The 20769-nt window shown below is 39.5% G+C and overlaps 1 long non-coding RNA gene across 1 annotated transcript; it reads left to right on the forward strand.

Annotated features, from left to right (window-relative positions):
- The first annotated feature begins 9697 nt into the window (after positions 1–9697).
- On the forward strand, positions 9698–19319 carry LOC132519366 (uncharacterized). The gene is made up of 3 exons (XR_009540154.1): positions 9698–9827; positions 12874–12988; positions 18804–19319. It is a non-coding gene; the product is annotated as an uncharacterized LOC132519366 (long non-coding RNA).
- The last annotated feature ends 1450 nt before the right edge of the window (positions 19320–20769 follow it).

The following is a 20769-nucleotide window of genomic DNA, read 5'->3' on the forward strand; positions in this document are numbered from 1 at the left end:
AAAAAAGGAGGAAGAGCATTACAGTTAAGAAAATGACATGAGCACAACCATGGACATGTGAAATAAAAGCTGGGAACTTTTGAAAAATGATACAGCTAAAGAAGAAAGTATATTGGGGATAGCCATGCTAAATTAGGTTATAAGGTAGTTTGGGGTAAGACTGTGAAAGTTCTTTTATGTTGTTTTAAGGCATTTGCATGTCCTCTGTAAGTGGTCCAGAGACAATAGAAGTTTAAAGGCAGAAAACAATAAGATCAAAAATGTCATTCTGAAAATTAACTCTGTAAACAATGGGAAGAGTGTACCGAAGATCAGGAGTAACGATGCCTAGAACAAGTTATTCAATCATAAAATGCTTATTCATAAAATTTATTCATAAAATAGCTATTGAGTACCATTACGAGCCAGGCCCCAGGCTAGGAGTTAGAGATAAAGGGAGAAAGGAGACCTCATGAATGCTCTGTGCGAGATAAACAGGGTGATGTAATAAAGATAACTCCAGCAGGGGTGGGTAGAAGGAGGTGCTCCTTTAGATTAGGTAATCAAGGAAAGTGTTTCTCAGGATATGATCCCTGAACCACCGGCATCAGAATCACCTGGGAACCGCATTACAATGCAAATTTCTGGGTACATAAACAACAAACACTTCCAGGGTTGTCTTTCCAAGGACATCTTTCATAACCATAGCAAAAATTATGTGTATGATCAACATACGGCTATACATTCAGACCCTCTGCGGTTTAGAATTTAAAAACTGAATGTTGAGATTAATGAAGACTCTGCTAGGGGCCTGTGTTGATCATAAATTTTTCTTCAACATTTGCAATTACATTAATTCCCAGAAGAACTCAAATTTTTAGTATAAAAAATTACCCACGCTGTTAGAGTAGCATTCAGACTGAAGTATGCCAGTTGCAATCCTTTTCCCCTAGAATTAAATTGTCTGCCTGCTCTGTCATCTGGGTGCTTCTGCATTATGCTCCACTCTCATCACAATCATTTGTGCCAACCTAAAATATCTTTTTCTCCACCTGTCAGGGAGCCTAAACTTTTACATTTGCAGATTTATTCCTCAGGAATCTTCAGTTAGAATGTAAAAATTTTTTTTCAAATGAAGGAGAGTAATATATCAAGGACCTATAAATTGTAAAAACCTGGGTGTGAATTTGTTCATTATGTACATTAAATTATTTGGCAATCGACCATGTATCATAGGGTCAATAGCTGGACCATTTTGCCCTTTTCTAGATCCTACACCCTAAGTATCTTTAAAATCTCTCTACATCTTTCCATCCTTTTTGCTCATATGTTCTTTCTCCTATGCAATATTTCTCTAACTAGGCTCCTAATCTTGAGTCTAGTGCTTTCAAACTGTAGCATAGTTAAGACTAATCTTGAGGTACTTGCTAAAATATGCAGGATCCTAGATTCCATTTCCAGAAATTCTGATTCATTGAGCATGGGCCTGGAGTCCAGCAGTGAGAGGCCCGTGTACCGCAAAAAAAAAAAAAAAAAAAATCAGAGTCTTCTCTCTGACTGCGCAGCTGATGTGCTCAGTCCTCAAGACTATATATGTTGAGATGATGTAGTAGAGTGTGATGATACTGCATTCTTTTATAGCACTTTAAGGTTTATAGAGCTATTTCATACACATGACCTTAATGAATTTTCATAAGTCCATTGAGAGGTTTATTATGCCATGTTAGGCATAAGAAGACTGAGGCTCAGAAAGTTTAATAACTAGCCCAAGAACACACACCAAGGTAGTAACAGGGCCCAAATACCAAACCACTCATTTTGGCAAAATGTACAGTGATCTTTCTTTGAGAAGTCCCTTATTTTAGGTTACCTTAAAGAGATGAGCTTTGCCTTGGGATCCCTTTCCCCTTTGTGTTAGCTTATTCTCTCACCTCTCCTGTCCCTCTACCCTCTCCCTCTCTCCCTCCATCTCCTTCCTGGGAAGTACACTTTCCCAGGTGCCCAGTAGGCCAATGCCACAGGTTATCCTGAATGCTGTCAGTGAGAAACTGTTCAGATCTCCCTTCTTTGGTGATAGTCTGGACTCTGAACCTCTTTCTTGGCTTTCAAAGTTTAATTGTTCTGTTGACTCATTCCTCGAAGTCTCAGTTCTCAGCAGGCTGAAGTAGCACTGGTCAGTGACCTGAACGATTCACCCACCAAGACGCCATTGTCTGATGTTAGCTCAGATTTTTCTAAACTTTAGTTTCAGATAAGGCTTCAGAGAGACTCAGCCTTGGCCATGAATTGACCATGAATGTAGCACCCTGCCTGGCAGCTTCTCTTGCCCCTACCTTTTCCCTCTCCACTCACTCTCATCTTTTTTTTTTTTTTTTTGGCGGTACGCGGGCCTCTCACTGCTGTGGCCTCTCCCGTTGTGGAGCACAGGCTCCGGATGTGTAGGCTCAGTGGCCATGGCTCACGGGCCCAGCTGCTCCGCGGCACGTGGGATCTTCCCGGACCGGGGCACGAACCAATGTCCCCTGCATCGGCAGGCGGACTCTCAACCACTGCGCCACCACGGAAGCCCAACTCACTCTCATCTTAATCAGAGATTCCTAATAGGACATCAAGGGTTAAATTCTGCATCAGTCTCCACTCCTCCTCCTAAGATGGACCAGCTCCATCTTAGTCATTGTTGCATTACAGTGCCTTGCCCATCGCCTAAGCATATGATATGTATGAAACAAGTATTTGTTGAATGAAGGAGGGAAGGAAGCAATAATAGGGTGGGAAAATAATTACGATTTTCCAGAGTGTCTATGAACCAGCCAACATCTCTGAGCTTTTGGCTTCCTATTTCCTACCACTCTGCACATTTAATTTCCTCACCTTTTGCCTGTGCAGAGATTCTAAATGAAAGTGTCAGGGGAAATATTCACAAAGGGATAACCGTGACTTTTGTAATTATTACTGAGGGTTTTTGTGACAGAAGTCTCAGTGCCCCTCCTGCAGCTGAAGCCTGAAAACACTTAATTCTCAGTAACGTCTGTCTAATAAATCGGGCTTCAACAAAGTTAATTAACTGGAAAGCACATGACTTGGAAAACCCCATTAAACCTCTCCTAGAGTAAGTGCTGATGAGAGGCTGGACCAATACCCATGTTAACTCTCCGATTTTGCTGTCAGTCTTGTGGAATGGGACAAATTGGCCACTGGCGGAACGACCTGGTTACAGTGATAAAAAATATGTTAGAGCAACTTCTCAGACAAATGGGTTATGAACACATATCAGAGTTTTATTCCAAACATGCCTTAAGGGAAAAGGCTCTTAGAAAGACTGTCTCAGTGATTTCTCTTTAGTAGAAATATTTTATAGTAGAGTGGATATAAAAAAGGCTGGGGGAGGTATCTGATTAAAAATAATTAGGAAAGTTTGTCTTAGTCAGTTTGGACTGCTATAACAAAGTACTGTTGATGAACAATTAGTTAGTTGGTCTAAAAAAGAAATGGAAAATTTTCTTCGAGCCAACTTTGAGGAATATAACCCAGGAAGAGCGTATCAGAAAGCTCTGAGAACTGTTCCACCAGTTAGAAATCAAGGCACAATTACAAAAGTTTTTTGAGACAGAGGGCTTTACATCAAATGACAGTTTACACAATGCAGATCTAAGCGTCATTCTGGTGGGTCATGTGACCCCTTAGAAGATCAAGAAGGAATACTATCTTTGAAGGAGCTGTCTTTTTGCTGCTAGGAGAATGTTGCTGTTTATTGTTGAGCAGGTATTCCTGCCGATGGGGGAGGTCTGGTGGATGCATCATGCAGATACACCATGCACAGTATGGGCGAGAGAGGAGGCCAAAGGGCAGAGAATTTTTATGTTTAAATTTTTGTCTTGCCATAAAATATGAATTTTATTTCATAGTACCATAAGACCGGGTAACTTATAAGCAACAGAAATTTATGTCTCACTGTCTGGAGGTTGAGAAGTTAAAGATCAAGTGACCAGCACATTTAATATTTAGTAAAGGCCTGCTTCTGGGTTCAGAAATGGCATCTTCTCCCTATGTCCTCACACAGATGAGAGAGAGAGAGAAAGTTTTCATATCTCTTACTAATTCCGTTCATGAGGGCTACACACTCATGACCTAATTACCTCCTGAAGGCCTCACCCTCTAATACTACTATCTTGAGGGTTAAGATGTCAACATGAATTGAGGAAGACACAAACATTCAGTCTGTAACGTTCCACCCCGGCCCCCCCCCAAATCCATGCCTTTATCACTGATAAAATATATCCATTCTATCCCAACAACTCCAAAAGCCTTTACTCATTCCATCATCAACTTTAAAGTCTAAAACCCAAAGTCCCATCAAAATATCACCTAAATCAGACACGCTGAGACTGGAGAGACAATTCACCCTGAGGTTAAATTCATCTCCAGCTGTGAACCAGTGAAACCAAACCATTGTATTTCTTCAAAATACAATGGTGCGGACAAGCGTAAAATACATATTCCCATTCCAAAAGGAAGAAATAAGAAGGAATGATGATAGCCCCAAGCAAGTCCAAAATCTAATAATGCAAACTGTGAAGGTAAGTCCTACCTTCTTCCCCACTGGGGCAGCAGTCCTGCCCCTCAGCTCGGCCTGGCAGGCCTCATGCCCCCAGGGCTCTGGGAAGCCTTGCTTACTCGTCTGCGGATAGAGACAATCTGAACTGTTGAAAGCAGTGTGATGGCCTCCCCACCTTCTGAAACCCTAATAATCCCTGAATCACCTTTAGAGTCATTCTTCCATGTCTTGAATAGCTCCTGGCTTCTGTTGAGATGGCTGATTAAACCTGTGGCTTATATCCATCCTCATCTCCTTATCAAATGGTAGCTTGGACACACCCTTCGTGTTCTCTTCCAACCACAATTTCTCTCTCTCTCTCTTTCCTTTTTTTCTTTTTTCTTTTTTTTTTTTTTTTTTTTTTGCAGTATGGATAGGCTGAAATTTTTCCAAATCTTTAAGTTCTGATTCCTTGTTGTCTAACAATTCCTTCTTCAATTCATTTCTCTCTTCTCGCATTTTGCTATCAGCCGTCGGGAGGAACTGAGCCACTTCTTCAACTTTGCTTAGAAATCTCCTCAGCTAAGTGTCCATTTCATAGCTTACAAGTTCTACCTTCCACAGAACACTAGAACATGAACACAATTCAGCCACATTCTTTGCCACCTTATAACAAGGATCACCTTCCCTCCAGTTTCCAAATACATGTTTCTTATTTTCATCTGAGACCTCAACATAATGGCCTTTACTGTCCCTATGTATTTCTATCAACATTGTGTTCATGATTAGGCATACCCTCTAAGAACACAGAGGCTTTCTCTACAGCTCCCCTCTTTCCTTTCTGAATTCTCACCAGAATTGCTTTTAAAAGTTCCTTCACATCAATCTTGGTTTCTACCGTACACCTCAAAACTCTTTTAGCCTTTACCTATTACCCAGTTCCAAAGCTGCTTCACATTTTTAGGTATTTGTGATAGCAGCACCTCATTGCTCCGCACCAATTTCTAACTTAGTTTGGGTTGCTATAACAAAAGTACATTTTCCTATCTTCTACCCATCCTCCCCCCCAGAGAACAGCAGCAATTATTGCCAGGAAAAACCAAGAGGGGCACAGGGTCCTGGATATTTATTGTCCTGTCTCCCTGAGCTCTCAATGCCTTTCTTTCCTTTCAAGTATGCAAGTATTTTGTAAGATAGATTCTACGGGAAATACAGAGAAACCTGGCACAGACAGATTTAAAACTTTGCCCAGATTTAAAACTTTACCCCTAAATACAAGGCCATTTAAGGGTAAAGCTAGTTTTGCACTCCAGGTGTTCATCCTTTTCCCACACACTACAATTTTATTAAACAGGAAAACTATGACAGATGATCCAGGGCATAGAGAATGCAGAGTGCAGGAGAGAACTGGAACAGGAAATAATCAATTTTCTGAAAAGCACAGATGTGTTGATCAATTTCACTGTCACAGTCACTTTATAGAATAAGACAAAAGCTGTATCAAGTATTTAATAGGGGCCAGGCACTGTGCTAAATGTTTCACCTGGATTATTTCTTTCAATTCTCTAACTCCACTGAGAGAAACGGTAAATTCCTCCATTGTACACATGATGAACAGAAGCTAAGCTTGGCTGCAGGTTGGAATCACCTGGGGAAAAAGGGGTTAAAAGTACTGACCTCTGGGCTGAGAGTCCACCTGCCGATGCAGGGGACACGGGTTCGTGCCCTGATCCGGGAGGATCCCACATGCCGCGGAGCGGCTGGGCCCGTGAGCCATGGCGGCTGAGCCTGCGCGTCCGGAGCCTGTGCTCCACAACGGGAGAGGCCACAACAGTGAGAGGCCCGCGTACCGCGAAAAAAAAAAAAAAAAAAAAATACTGACCTCTGAGTCTTACCCACAGGACTATTTTTTAATTTAACTGATATGGGGTGGGGCTTAGGCAGCAGGAATTTTTTAACCTTACCAGGTAATTCTAATATACAACACAGTTTGAGAGCCACTAGGTTCAATTACTAGCCCAAGGCCAATCATTTAGCACCAAATAGGTCGAATACATGAACCCAGGCAGCATGACTAGGGTGCCCACATGTTAACATTCCACTATTCTGCTTCTACTTGTGTGTATATTATGGCATTTTATACTTACAAAGACCAGTAAAATAGGCAGATTTATCCCTATTTTACAGATGAAGCACCTGAGGTAGAAAGTTGACTAACTTATCAAGAGAGATTGCAAATCAGAGGCAGAGGTTGGATTTGCACCCAAGACTTTCTGGTGTCAAAGCCACGGGCAGTTGTCCTTTGTCACTTATCTGTGAACACCTAGAGTATAATGTCCCCAGACTAGCATCTTCACTGTGCACAGTAGAGAGGTAGAAACAACAGAGAATGAATAACTTGCTCATGCTGAGAAGCTGGTACTTTTATCTCTCCCTATTGCGATACAGAAAGAAATAAATTCCTGTTGTTGCAATGTATTTTCTCAGACACACATGCAGAGGAGTGAATAATATTGATATAGAGTTAAAAGAATACTCTCCTTATAAAACTTCAGGAACATAATACTTAATTTAATTTCTGCAGACTGGCCTGATGATCTGGGTATCATTTACAACATTATTTCTATGGGAAAATAACAAACCCACAAATGAACTTCTGGGTGACAACTGCAAGGTTGGGGATTGTCTGTACTATATAAACACCAGATGTTAATACTATAACTGCTAATTTATGTGTGGAGAGAGAGATGTAAAATGTAAATATAAACTGAATTCATCTATTTAGAAATATCAGATGACTCTGTCCATTTTTTATCTTCAGAGGCCGACAGAATGACTTTTAAATCTGCACTATAGCATTAAAAATTGTTTCTTTGAGTTATGTTTCCCTACTCCAAGCAGCTAGCATCTGTCTCGGGAGCCACATAAGGTGGCTTGGTTAGTGAAGTGCTAAAGAATTATAGCAGGAAGCAACCGCCTGAATCAATTAGTCATCAATCATTTAAAATGCACCAGGTTTTGTTTTGACTGCTAGGGCCTCTGCATTAACTAGATAAACAACAGATGTTCCCTGTTTAGGCTCACAAAATAAAAATCACCCTTGATCTTTTCTCTCAACTGCACACTCTCTCCCCTTCTTGCAAGACTGCTCAGTCACCTCAGTTTACTCACGTCTTCCAGAAGCCATTTTTTCCTTTTGTGCTTGTAAAGCCCTCCTGCCCTATCCCATATCCTACATGTATCTTTCCTTTCTTTGAGTGGAGGACCAGCTTAAGCATCAGGTCTTCCCAGAAGCCTTCCCAAAGGCTGCCATGAGATATTTCACATTCAAATCACCCACATCCCTTTAACTCGGCAGACGATGGCTATGTTATCCTGGTCACCAGAGGCCACCTTGCAGTCCTTCCATAAATACAGGAATGCCAGCTCTCTGCTAAGATCTCAGCAGGCACTAGGCATATAGAGGGGTAACCCTAGATGCTCCTGGTCGGGCAAGAGATACAAATACATAAAGAAATTTATTATAATAGGGTTGAATCAGAATTTTTAAAATATTTTATGTATTTAAAAATAGATCATATATTTATATGTTACAAAAGTTACAAAAATGTAAGACAGTGAAACTTCTGCCTTCTACCTTTCTTCCTAGTTATTCAGCTCCCCTCTCCAGAGGTAAACAATGCTAACAGTTGTTATATACCCTCCCAGGGATATTCCATGAGTATTTAAACAAGTATATATGCATATATATATATATATATAATTTTTTTAAATTTACGACAGTATTGTAAAAATAAAAAAGATATTGCAGCTTGTTTTTTTCACTTAATTCTGACACTTTGTATATCCCTTGATCATAACGAACTTTCTCATTTGCCTTGAAATTTGGATATGTACTATTCTATCATACAGATATACCATAATTTATATATATAAAGCTCCGTTGAAGCGTATTTTGGTGGTTCTCAATCATTTGCCATTATTAACAATGTTACAGCAAATAATAACCTTATACATACATCGTGTGTGTGTGTGTGTGTGTGTAATTGTTCTTATCTGAACTGTCTTGGAAAGTATGAGAATGTCTATTTCCTCACACCTTTACCAACTTGTTACTGAACTTTTGATCTTTTCCAATCTTATATGTGAAAAAATATCCTAGTATCTCAATTTAATTTGCATTTCTCTGATTATGAGTGAGATGAAGCCTTTTTCATGTTTAACAAACATTTCAATTTTTTTCCCTGAATTTCCTGTATATATTTGTTCCAAATTTTTCTATCAGGTTGTTGTTTCTTATTGATTTGAAGGAACACTATAAGTCAAGGACATTAACCTTACGTGAAGTGAGTTGCATATGTTTTTACCCTCAGTAAATAAGTTCTCTTTTGAGTTTGTCTTGTAGAAATTGGGGGGCTTTTAAAACTAAATTTATCAATTTCAGAATGGGTGAGAACTTTCAGATTGTGACACAAAACACAGAAACCCTAATTAAACTTCTGAAAGTATACCTGGCTTTCCAGTTAGAGGAGAGGAGAGAAATTACGACTTGTTTTTTGTTTGTTTCATTTCTATAGTCACATGACATATAACACAGGGATGCTGAGATTAATCAGGCTACTTTAAGAAGCAGCCAGCTAAGACTTGTTGTTCCAGTTACTAAGGCTGCAAAACAAATTATCCCCAAACTCAATGCACAAATCAACCGTTTATTATGTTCTTGGCTTCCGTGAATCAGGAATTCAGACAGGACATAGCAGGAAGGGATTATCTCTGCTCTAGGATATCTGAGGCCTGCTGCAGTCTCAAAGCTGGATACCAAAATCGTATTACAAAAGCTCAGTCAAACACATTAGCTGGGGTTGTTGTCTGAAAATCTCTTTATACTGAACACTCATGTTGCTTGGGCTTCTTCACAATGTGAGGTCTGGGTCCCAAGAGTAAGTGTCACAGAAAAGGCGAGCCAGACTAAAGCTGTATCATAAGACATGAAGCGTCACTTCTGCTGTACTCTGTTGGTCAGAGCAGTCACATGCCTGCCCAGGTTCAAAGGGAGAGAAAATAGACTCAACCTCTTGATAGGGCACAACAAGGTTCTGGAAGAGCATGTGTGACTGAAATATTGCTTTGACCTTTCTGAAAAACACAGTCTGTCATACTTGTTCAGGAATCTGTCCTGCAGATCTTCAGTCCAAAGAAGACATTGGTCTCAGTCTACAAGCTGGACCCACCTGTAGGACCCTTTGGATCAGAGGATCGTGTCTGGCTTTCCTGTTGCAACAGCTAAAGAATTATCCCTGCATGAAGCTCTAGGGTATGTTCTTACACCACTTCCAGTGAGTGCGTCTGGTTAATGAAGTTACCGTCTCCTTCATCAACCACCTCAGGTTAATACTGGTAGAAACAAGAAATGTTCAATTCCTACTTATCTAGGGACATTTCTTTCCTTTCCCCCACCTTCTGCTGGTGAATTTTGTATTTATTATTCTTTTTATCAAATAATGGGGAAGACAAAATGAAAAAATCCTATCAGCTCACTTGATTATGTATTAGTCACTCTGGCATGGTTGGTGCTCAGTTAAACAAAAAAGAAAAAGTTGCTTTTTACCAAAGGCAGAGTATGTGGATTATCTCTGGGTTTCAATTTTAAAAAGAATTTTGTATAAAGACTCAATTATTTCATATGGACTGTGTCCTGCTCAGTTAAGCTAATTAATAAATGCAACATTTTCTTTGGCTGAAACCTACAGGGATAGTATAATTAGAAAACAAACAAAAACAAATCTGCTGATTTACCCCTATGGCTTTTCGCTCAACAGCAATAAGAAGCACATTAAATGTGAAAACAGAAATCACACATGTCCTAAATTGAGTAGCTATGGTCTATTTGGTATTTGAGTGGACCAAGCTGGGATGTGGAGTGAAGACAAAGAACTACCAAGGGCAACTGTCTTGATTCCAAAAAGGGTCATCTAGATCAAGTAAGTACCCAAGGGACACCAACAGTCTATTGATTTGTTTTAGAAATTGACAGAAGTAGTAAGCCGCTGGGATAGGGAAGCAAAGAATTCAGATCATAGAATTGTGACAGTCATTGTAGATAATATCAGTAATGCAGCAGGTACCAAAATACTAAACCGTAAAGGCAAGACCTCATGTCTCAAAGGGTGACCAGCAACTGTCAGCCAGGTGTACGTGGGTCTCCATAAAAAATACTGGGTGTATTTTATCATTTAGTAAAGGTGGTACATTTGTGTTAGGAGAAGCAACTAGCCTAAAATAGCAAGCACCTAGGAAAAAGTCAGATTCTACTAATTGAGGAAGTGGGCAGTGGCAGTCAGACATTGAATTTGTGAAATCCTGGGTCAAACACACAAAGCAGGAGATTCAGGGTAACCCAGTAACCCAAGAGCAAGTATTGGGCCATAGGCTTCTTGAGCTGAGCATATGATTTAAAGTCCTCATCTATTATTTAGAAAAGATTATTTTTACAGTGATTTGCACCTTGCTCCTTTGAAAATTGGTTTAAAAACCTGGAAAGATCTGAATCTGTCCAAATTGGAGAAAGGATTCAAGAGACGCTATGAAAAGACAGATTCCAAGCAAAGGAGGCAGCGGCAGATAGCATGGCTTAAAGAAAGTTGTAACACAAAGAATAGTCCTGACATCTAATGCACCCGTTGTCTCTTTCCAATACATCATCACATCAAGTCTTCCCAAAAGATTCAACTCTTCTTGATTTCTTTCAATATTTCAGTGACCACTGGAAGGGTAAGTAGGCTATGACTGACAGGACTGTCACTTTGGACTCTGCAAGCAGCCGCCATGTAAAGTTTCACTGCAGTCTCCTAGTAATGGACAAGGATAATTGGATACCCTCCTCCGAGAACCATGACATCTGATTTTACATTCTGTGCCCTTTTCATAACAAAAGAGACCATTACAAAATCCCTCATGCTGCCCTGGGCATGTTTTAAATATGTTGGAAAACTTAACTTCATTGCAGCTTTTTACACTGATTTTGTGCTCTACGTGATCTAAATCAATCCATGTTTCAGTTTTATTTTAAGGTTTATACTTGGCTCTGATCTTCAGAATTATTTCACCTCTCATCTCCAAGTATTTCTTCCCAGCTGCAAAAATATACTGACAATTTCAAATTGTCTTCTTATATAAATGAACACGTAGGGAAAAAATATATATATTCATATATTATTTGAACAGCATACAGTGCTTTGCTGGGCCCAATAGCGTTCTAGTCTTCATGTTACATTTTATAGAGCCGAGACACATGTAAAATAATAATGATAGTGCATACCTATTGAGGATTTATTATACACCAGTCACTGTTTAAGATTTTTATATGTAATATATTTAAACATCTCATTTTTATATATAATATCTCATGTATATGTATAAACTATTACTGATTTATGTGTAATATCGCATTTAAGTCTTATAACAGCCTCACAACACTTAAGTCTCACAGTAAGTACTATTCAAAAAAATCCCCATTTTACAGATGAAGACATGGAGGTTCAAAAAGATAAAGTCACCTGGTCAAGGTCACACAGTTGGCGAGTTGTGGAGCTTTTCATCCTAACTATTGAGATGATCTACTTACAATGGAGAGAAGGCATGAAGAGCTACTCCCCAGGGACAGACTGGACCTAATTGAGGGACTGGTGGTCCATGCCCGCTGGATCTCAGAATTGCTGTGGATGCATGTCTGCTGGCCATGTGTTCCAAGCAGAGGAGTGGAAACAGCTGCCTCTATTGGGAGGAGTATTTATCACTGACACGGTATCCACACACCTGTACACGGTGACACTCTGAGATTTAGGCAGGTATATTTTAGTTTTTAAATTCTTACAGACAACCCAATGCCTTATTACCCACACTGGGTAGACAGTCGCATCACCCTCCCTGTCTGTGCCACAGCCCTGCTGCTTCTCACCTCTTGCTTCCACCCTCACTCCTACAAGGTGGAGTTTACTGTGCTTATCTGTTCCTCTCCAGTCATTGTATGTCGGGTAAGTGTGAGGAAGAGAACTGTCCCATCAATTCCCTAGTGTTCATCTTCAGAAGACCTGGCCTCGAGGAGCTGTGCCTCAGCAAACGTACTCCAGGGGCCTCATCTGTGCTGTGACCTGATTTAAAGACCTGGATATGGGACTTGAGACTGAGTCAGGTGCCATAAAGGGATGAGGCCCGTGGGCGGTCTGCAAGGGAGGAGTGTAACTTCAGTGAGAGAGAAATGTGGCTTTCTAGTAGCAAAAAAATGGCATATGGTGGTCTGCTCTGTTCGTGGCTCTGGTGTTCCCTCTCTTTCTTATTCCTCTCTGCTCACATCTGGGCAGGGCCCTCTCTTCATTCATTCAAATGTGCTGGAAGCGACACTCTGCCAGTTCCATCCCTTTGTTTTAAGAAAGCCAGGAAGATTGTTTTGTATTCTTGGGATCCCTGAGTTGCCAGGTAAGAAATCCAGCTATCGGGCTTCCCTGGTGGCGCAGTGGTTGAGAGTCCATCTGCTGATGCAGGGGACACAGGTTCGTGCCCCGGTCCGGGAAGATCCCACATGCCGCGGAGCGGCTGGGCCCGTGAGCCATGGCCGCTGAGCCTGCGCGTCCGGAGCCTGTGCTCCGCAACGGGAGAGGCCACAGCAGTGAGTGGCCCGCGTATCGCAAAAAAAAAAAAAAAGAAAAGAAATCCAGCTATCATAACAGAGAAGTTAGTTCAGAGGAAGGAGGAAGAGGTCCTAAGATTACAGTGAGTGGGAGGGAGAGAGACAGAGACAGAGAGAAGAGAGAGGCTTTTCAGGGGGGGCCCGTCTCTAGCTGGTCCACCAACTAAATGCAACACAGGTAAGCCCAGATTACAGATGGGTAAGCAAATAAAATGGTTACTGTTTAAAGCCAATGACTTTTGGGTAGTTTTTACACAGCAACTAGATAAGCAAAACACCAGTAAATATTATACGTTTAATAAATATTTGTTGGTACACCTGACAGAAATGATAATGCCAGGATACTGATCCTCAAGGCACTTCAACTCCAGGATAAGAGGTGGACTAATAAACTCACAATTAAACTAGAAGAACAGGAGTGCCACGAAAGAGTTGTTAACACAGCACAACTGAAGTACGAATGGACACCCTAGCCCAAGTCACATAGTGAGATCAGGAAGACTTCCAGAAGAGATGATAACTGAACAAAATACTGGAAGGGAAGTAGGAGTTTGTCAGAAAAAAAAAAAAAATTAAGAGCCTTTCTCTGTATCTCAGGCACATCTAGACCAGTTCCTTGTTCATAAATGGAGAATGGAGAAATGAATGAATGAAAAAATTTGAAAGTCATCAGCATAAACATAGAATGTAAGTGATTAAGACTGTGAAAAGGAAAGAAGCTAAGAGTACCTCCTCTTGAACATATTGGGCTCCAGCCCTCAACTGTATAAGATCTTTAGCCAAATCAATGTTTCCTTTTTTGTAAGCAGAGAAGAATTCCCTCCACTCTAACAGAGTGTAGATTGTAGTCATTCTCTATTCACTAACTGCACTATTGAACACTGCTATGTCCTCTTTTGTGATGTTAGAATCTCTCTAGAAGGAATCATAGACATATCACTGCTGATCTTCAACAGCTTATTATCTGAAAAGATTTTAAAGTCAGAATCATGAATCACAGGTACACCCTGGACCTTTGTATTTCATGTTAGTACTGGATCATTAGATAAAATTTTGCCACTCTAAGGCTACATCTGCTCTCACTTGGTATGACTGTTCCTTCACTTGTATATTTTACCTTTATATTTCACCCTAATCCATATCAGTATAAATGTACAAATATACTATCCTCCACTTACAAAATGAGAAGAAAAGAGTTAATTGATTTCAAACTATATAAAAAGCACTTGTTGGGCTTCCCTGGTGGCGCAGTGGTTGAGAGTCCGCCTGCCGATGCAGGGGACACGGGTTCGTGCCCCGGTCCGGGAGGATCCCACATACTGCGGAGCAGCTGGTGCCGTGCGCCATGGCCGCTGAGGCTGCGTGTCCGGAGCTTGTGCTCCGCAACGGGAGAGGCCACAACAATGAGAGGCCCGCGTACCGCAAAAAAAAAAAAAAAAAAAAAAAAAAAAAAGCACTTGTTGCTTGAACTATGGCAAACTGAATATTATCTGCTATTTTCCAGTTGTATCATTTGTTCATACCTAGAAGTTTGAGGCGTTTTAAAAAAAGGTATAGTTAAGGGTGAGATAAAATAAAGAAATCTGTTATCCTGGTAATCAATTCATTCCTTCCTAAGTTTATGGGACAGAATACAGTCATCCTTTGGTATCAGAGGGGCACTGGTTCCAGGGACCCACACCACCACCCCCTAAACCCTGAGGATACCAAAATCTATGGATACGCAAGCCCTTTACATTAAATGGCATAGTATTTGCATATAACCTATGCAAGCACATCCTCTCATATACTTTAAATCAATCATTTCTAGATTACTTATAATACCTAACACAATGTAATGTAATTACACTGTATTAATACAATGTAATGTAGTATAAATACTATGTAAATAGTTTCCAGTGTCCAGCTAATTAAAGTTTTGCTTCTGGGAACTCTCTGGAATTTTCTTAATATTTTTGATACTTAGTTGAATCTGCAAATGTGGAACCATGGATACAGAGGGACAACTTGTACATAGCTTCTGTAAAGTACTGACTATTAGAGGAAGGCCTGTTGAGAAGGTACTCAATGTTTGTTGAGTGAATAAATGAAAACAAGAGAGATAATTGTATGCAAAGACCAGGAGAGAGAGAAGGCATTCACTGAGAGGTGGGAATTAGAGAAGTTGTGAGTGATGTGTCAGCCATACTGAGGCCAGGCAGAATGGACAAGGAGATGACTTAAAAGAAGGAATAACAAGAGATCAATAGTATGGGCATTGGAATGAGTGGTTGTGAGTGATGGTAGTCTTAACAGCACTAGACCAAAACAGAAAACGAAAACATGAGGGCTTGAGAAGGTAGCAGCAGCCTTCCTGAAGCTTGTTTTTAATTTATGGATGATAGAGTCAGAGAAGAAGGAACACTCCCTGCAAACAGCTTGCTCCCAAGAAGAGAAACATATCCCTAACATCTTTAAAAACTCACTGTTGAGGTTAAGTCTTTCCTCCCCTGGGGAAGACTGAATGATGGTTTCCATGTAACCAAAAGTTATTCTAAAGGAGACCTTTTGGGATTTCCCTAGTGGCGCAGTGGTTAAGAATCCGCCTGCCAGTGCAGGGGACATGGGTTCGAGCCCTGGTCTGGGCACATCCCACATGCCGCAGAGCAACTAAGCCCGTGCGCCACAACTACTGATCCTACACTCTAGAGCCCACGTGCCACAACTACTGAAGCCCACGTGCTTTGAACCCGTGCTGTGCAACAAGAGAAGCCACTGCAATGAGAAGCCCACTTAACTGCAATGAAGAGTAGCCCCCGCTCACCGCAACTAGAGAAAGCCCATGTGCAGCAACAAAGACCCAACACAGCCAAAAATAAATAAATAAATAATAAAATAAAAAATTTTAAAAAAACAATAGAGACCTTTCCTGTATAGAAGGAAACACCAGGCATGGAATAGGTGTTTTCCCACTAATATTCCCTAGTTTGTTTGCTCCAACAATGCCGCTGAGTCTTAGATCAAGCAGAACAGCTACCCTCTTGAGGAAAGAAAACAATCGTCTATTAGACAGCAGTCTTCTCCCTCACTTTCTAAGGCAGCTCCCCAATACCACATCTGATATTTAGAGTCTTAATGTAAGACAGAAGGGATAAAGTCCCCCAAAAAAGTTGAAACTGAGTTAGATCACTGTGAGAATTCAATTCCAAGTTCTTGCTGTACTGGCGGTTTCAAGTCGACTTCCAATTCTAATTACCTTCTCTTTTAGCTTGAGTTCTCCCAGAGCAGTGACCAAGCTAAGTATTTGGAAGAAAGTGCTTTACAAAGAGGTTTGCTCCAGAGAAACCAGTCATGAAGTAGGAGAAGCAGGAGAGAAAATGGTGCGATTTCAGGAGTTTAAGCCCCAAGACTGATCCCACAGGGTTGTTCAGCATTTTATGTTCCATAAACATAAAAGTGCATGTAAATTTTAACAATCTCAGCTTAAATTTCAACTGATTGACTAAAGCAGACTTTTTAAAAGCCTAATTATGAATTATGTATGTACAACAACTAGTATCAAGTACATTTCTGTGCCATGGACTTCTTAAGTAAGAACATTGTTTTTATAATGATGTTGTACCACACCTTTATATTTATTATATATATTTATTACATATATATTAACATTGTCATTACAAAGACAAAAAATTTTAATAAGTTTTAAACGATTTTAAGCTTACATAGAATTGTAAAACAGTATATTTTTTTCCCTGAATTATTTGAGATTAAGTTGCTAAATTAATGCTCAACACTTCCTAGTACTTTAGTTTGTATTTCTAAAAAAGGACATTCTTCTACATGACCATAACACAATCATCTGAATCAGGACATTAATATTGATACATTCCTACCATCTAGTCCTCAGAGCCTTTCAAATATGACCAATACCCGGATTATGTCCTTTATAGAAAAACACACTTGTTTAGGATCACATGTTACATTTATTTGTCATGTCTCTTTAGTTTCCTTTAGTCTGGGACCACCCTCAGTATTTCCTTGAATTTTATGACTTTGATCCTTTGAACAAGCCTGTTAACTTTTGTAGATAGCCCTCCTTACTGTTTCTTAAACTATACTCCTCTTCTCCAAATCCATAACCAACAACTTGTTCTTTTTCACCTTACTTGCCTGAATACTGCAAAAGTTTTTAACTGGTTTTTCTGGATCCATTCTGACTTTGCCAATTCTCTAGACCACTGTCTGAATTAATGCTCTAAAATGTCTGTCCTTCCCCAGATTAAAAGCTTTTAATATTCCACCATCCTCCTAAAAATTCAAAAACAACTTAGAGCAATCAAAAGTTTGAGTTTTACCAAGTAACCCAAACTCGCAAAATGGTGTGTGACTGGAAATGGATCCAGACACTTTTTTTTTTAACATCTTTATTGGAGTATAATTGCTTTACAGTGTTGTGTTAGTATCTGCTGTACAACAAAGTGAATCAGCTATACATATATATATATATATATATATATATATATATATATCCCCATATCCCCTCCCTCTTGTGTCTCCCTTCCACACTCCCTATCCCACCCCTCTAAGTGGTCACAAAGCACCGACCTGATCTCCCTGTGCTATGCAGCTGCTTCCCACTAGCTATCTATTTTACATTTGATAATGTATATATGTCAATGCCACTCTCTCACTTCGTCCCAGCTTACATTTCCCCCTCCCCGTGTCCTTAAGTCTATTCTCTACGTCTGCGTCTTTATTCCTGTCCTGGTCCTAGGTTCTTCAGAACCATTTTCTTTTTTAGATTCCATATATATGTGTTAGCATATGGTATTTATTTTTCTCTTTCTGACTTACTTCTTACTTCACTCTGTATGACAGACTCTAGGCCCATCCACTTCACTCCAAATAACTCAATTTCATTTCTTTTTATGGCTGAGTAATATTCCATCATATACAAGTGACACATCTTCTTTATCCATTCATCTGTCGATGGACACTTAGGTTGCTTTCATGTCCTGGCTAATGTAAATACTGCTACAATGAACATTGTGGTACATGACTCTTTTTGAATTATGGTTTTCTTGGGGTATATGTCCAGTAGTGGGATTGCTGGGTCATATGGTAGTTCTAATTTTAATTTTTTAAGGAACCTCCATACTGTTCTCCATAGTGGCTGTATCAATTTATATTCCCACCAACAGTGCAAGAGGGTTCCTTTTCTCCACACCCTCTTCAGCATTTATTTGTAGATTTTTGGATGATGGCCATTCTGACCAGTGTGAGGTGATACCTCATTGTAGTTTTGATTTGCATTTCTCTAATGATTAGTGATGTTGAGCATCCTTTCCTGTGTTTGTTGGCAATCTGTATATCTTCTTTGGAGAAATGCCTATTTAGGTCCTCTGCCCATTTTTGGATTGGGTTGTTTGTTTTTTTGATATTGAGCTGCATGAGCTGCTTGTATATTTTGGAGATTAATCCTTTGTCAGTTGCTTCATTTGCAAATATTTTCTTCCATTTTGAGGGTTGTCTTTTCATCTTGTTTATGATTTCCTTTGCTGTGCAAAAGCATTTGTTTCATTCGATCACATTTGTTTATTTTTGTTCTTATTTCCATTTCTCTAGGAGGTGGGTCAAAAGATCAATAAAACTAAAAGCTGGTTCTTTGAGAAGATAAACAAAATTTATAAACCATTAGCCAGACTCATCAAGAAAAAAAGGGAGAAGACTCAAATCAACAGAATTAGAAATGAAAAAGGAGAAGTAACAACTGACACTGCAGAAATACAAAGGATCATGAGAGATTACTACAAGCAACTATAGGCCAATAAAATGGACATTCTGGCAAAAATGGACAAATTCTTAGAAGAGCACAACCTTCTGAGACTGAACCAGGAAGAAATAGAAAATATAAACAGACAAATTACAAGCACTGAAATTGAAACTGTGATTAAAAATCTTCCAACAAACAAAAGGCCGGGACCAGATGGCTTCACAGGCAAATTCTATCAAACATTTAGAGAAGAGCTAACACTTATCCTTCTCAAACTCTTCTAAAATATAGCAGAGAGAGGAACACTCCCAAACTCATTCTACAAGGCCACCATCACTCTGATACCAAAACCAGACAAAGATGACAGAAAGAAAGAATACTAGAGCCCAATGTCACTGATGAACATAGATGCAAAAATCCTCAACAGAATACTAGGAAACAGATTCCAACAGCACATTTAAAGGATTATACACCATGATTAAGTGAGGTTTATCCCAGGAATGCAAGGATTCTTCAATATATGCAAATCAATCAATGTGATACACCATATTAAAAAATCGAAGGATAAAATCCACGTGATAATCTCAATAGATGAAGAAAAATCTTTGGACAATATTCAACATCCATTTACAATAAAAACCCTCCAGAAGTAGGCATAGAGGGAACTTACCTCAACATAATAAAGGCCATATTTGACAAACCCACAGCCAACATCATTCTCAATGGTGAAAAACTGAAACCATTTCTACTAAGATCAGGAAAAAGACAAGGTTGCCCACTCTTACGACTATTATTCAACATAGTTTTGGAAGTTTTAGCCATGGCAGTCAGAGAAGAAGAAGAAATAAAAGGAATCAAAATTAGAAAAGAAGAAGTAAAACTGTCACTGTTTGCAGATGACATGATACTATACATAGAAAATCCTAAAGATGCTACCAGAAAACAACTAAAGCTAATCAATGAATTTGGTAAAGTAGCAGGATACAAAATACACTATACACTAATGATGAAAAATCTGCAAGAGAAATTAAGGAAACATTCCCATTTACCAATGCAACAAAAAGAATAAAATACCTAGGAATAAACCTACCTAAGGAGACAAAAGACCTGTATGCAGAAAACTATAAGACACTGATGAAAGAAATTAAACATGATACAAACAGATGGAGAAATATGCCACGTTCTTAGATTGGAAGAATCAACATTGTGAAAATGACTGTACCATCCAAAGCAATCTACAGATTCAATGCAATCCCTATCAAACTATCAATGACATTTTTCACAGAACTAGAAAAAAAAATTTCACAATTTGTGTGGAAACATAAAAGACCCTGAATAGTGAAGGCAATGTTGAGAAAGAAAAGTGGAGCTAGAGGAATCAGGCTCTGTGACTTCAGACTATACTACAAAGCTACAGTAATCAAAACAGTATGGTACTGGCACAAAAACAGAAAGATAGATCAATGGAACAGGATAGAAAGCCCAGAGATAAACCCACGCACATATGGTCACCTTATCTTTGATAAAGGAGGCAAGAATATACAGTGAAGAAAAGACAGCCTCTTCAGTAAGTGGTGCTGGGAAAACTGGACAGGTATGTTTAAAAGAATGAAATTAGAACACTCCCTAACACCATACACAAAAATAGACTCAAAATGGATTAAAGACCTAAATGTAAGGTCAGACAATATAAAACTCTTAGAGGAAAACAAAGGCAGAACACTCTATGACATAAATCACAGCAAGATCCTTTTTGATCCAGAACATTTATACAACAATGTTTAGACATTTTAGGTGAGGATCTCTTACCCTAAACAA

The sequence above is a fragment of the Lagenorhynchus albirostris genome, chromosome 4 (genome assembly GCF_949774975.1).
Source record: "Lagenorhynchus albirostris chromosome 4, mLagAlb1.1, whole genome shotgun sequence".
In the NCBI taxonomy this organism is placed as follows: Eukaryota; Metazoa; Chordata; class Mammalia; order Artiodactyla; family Delphinidae; genus Lagenorhynchus; species Lagenorhynchus albirostris.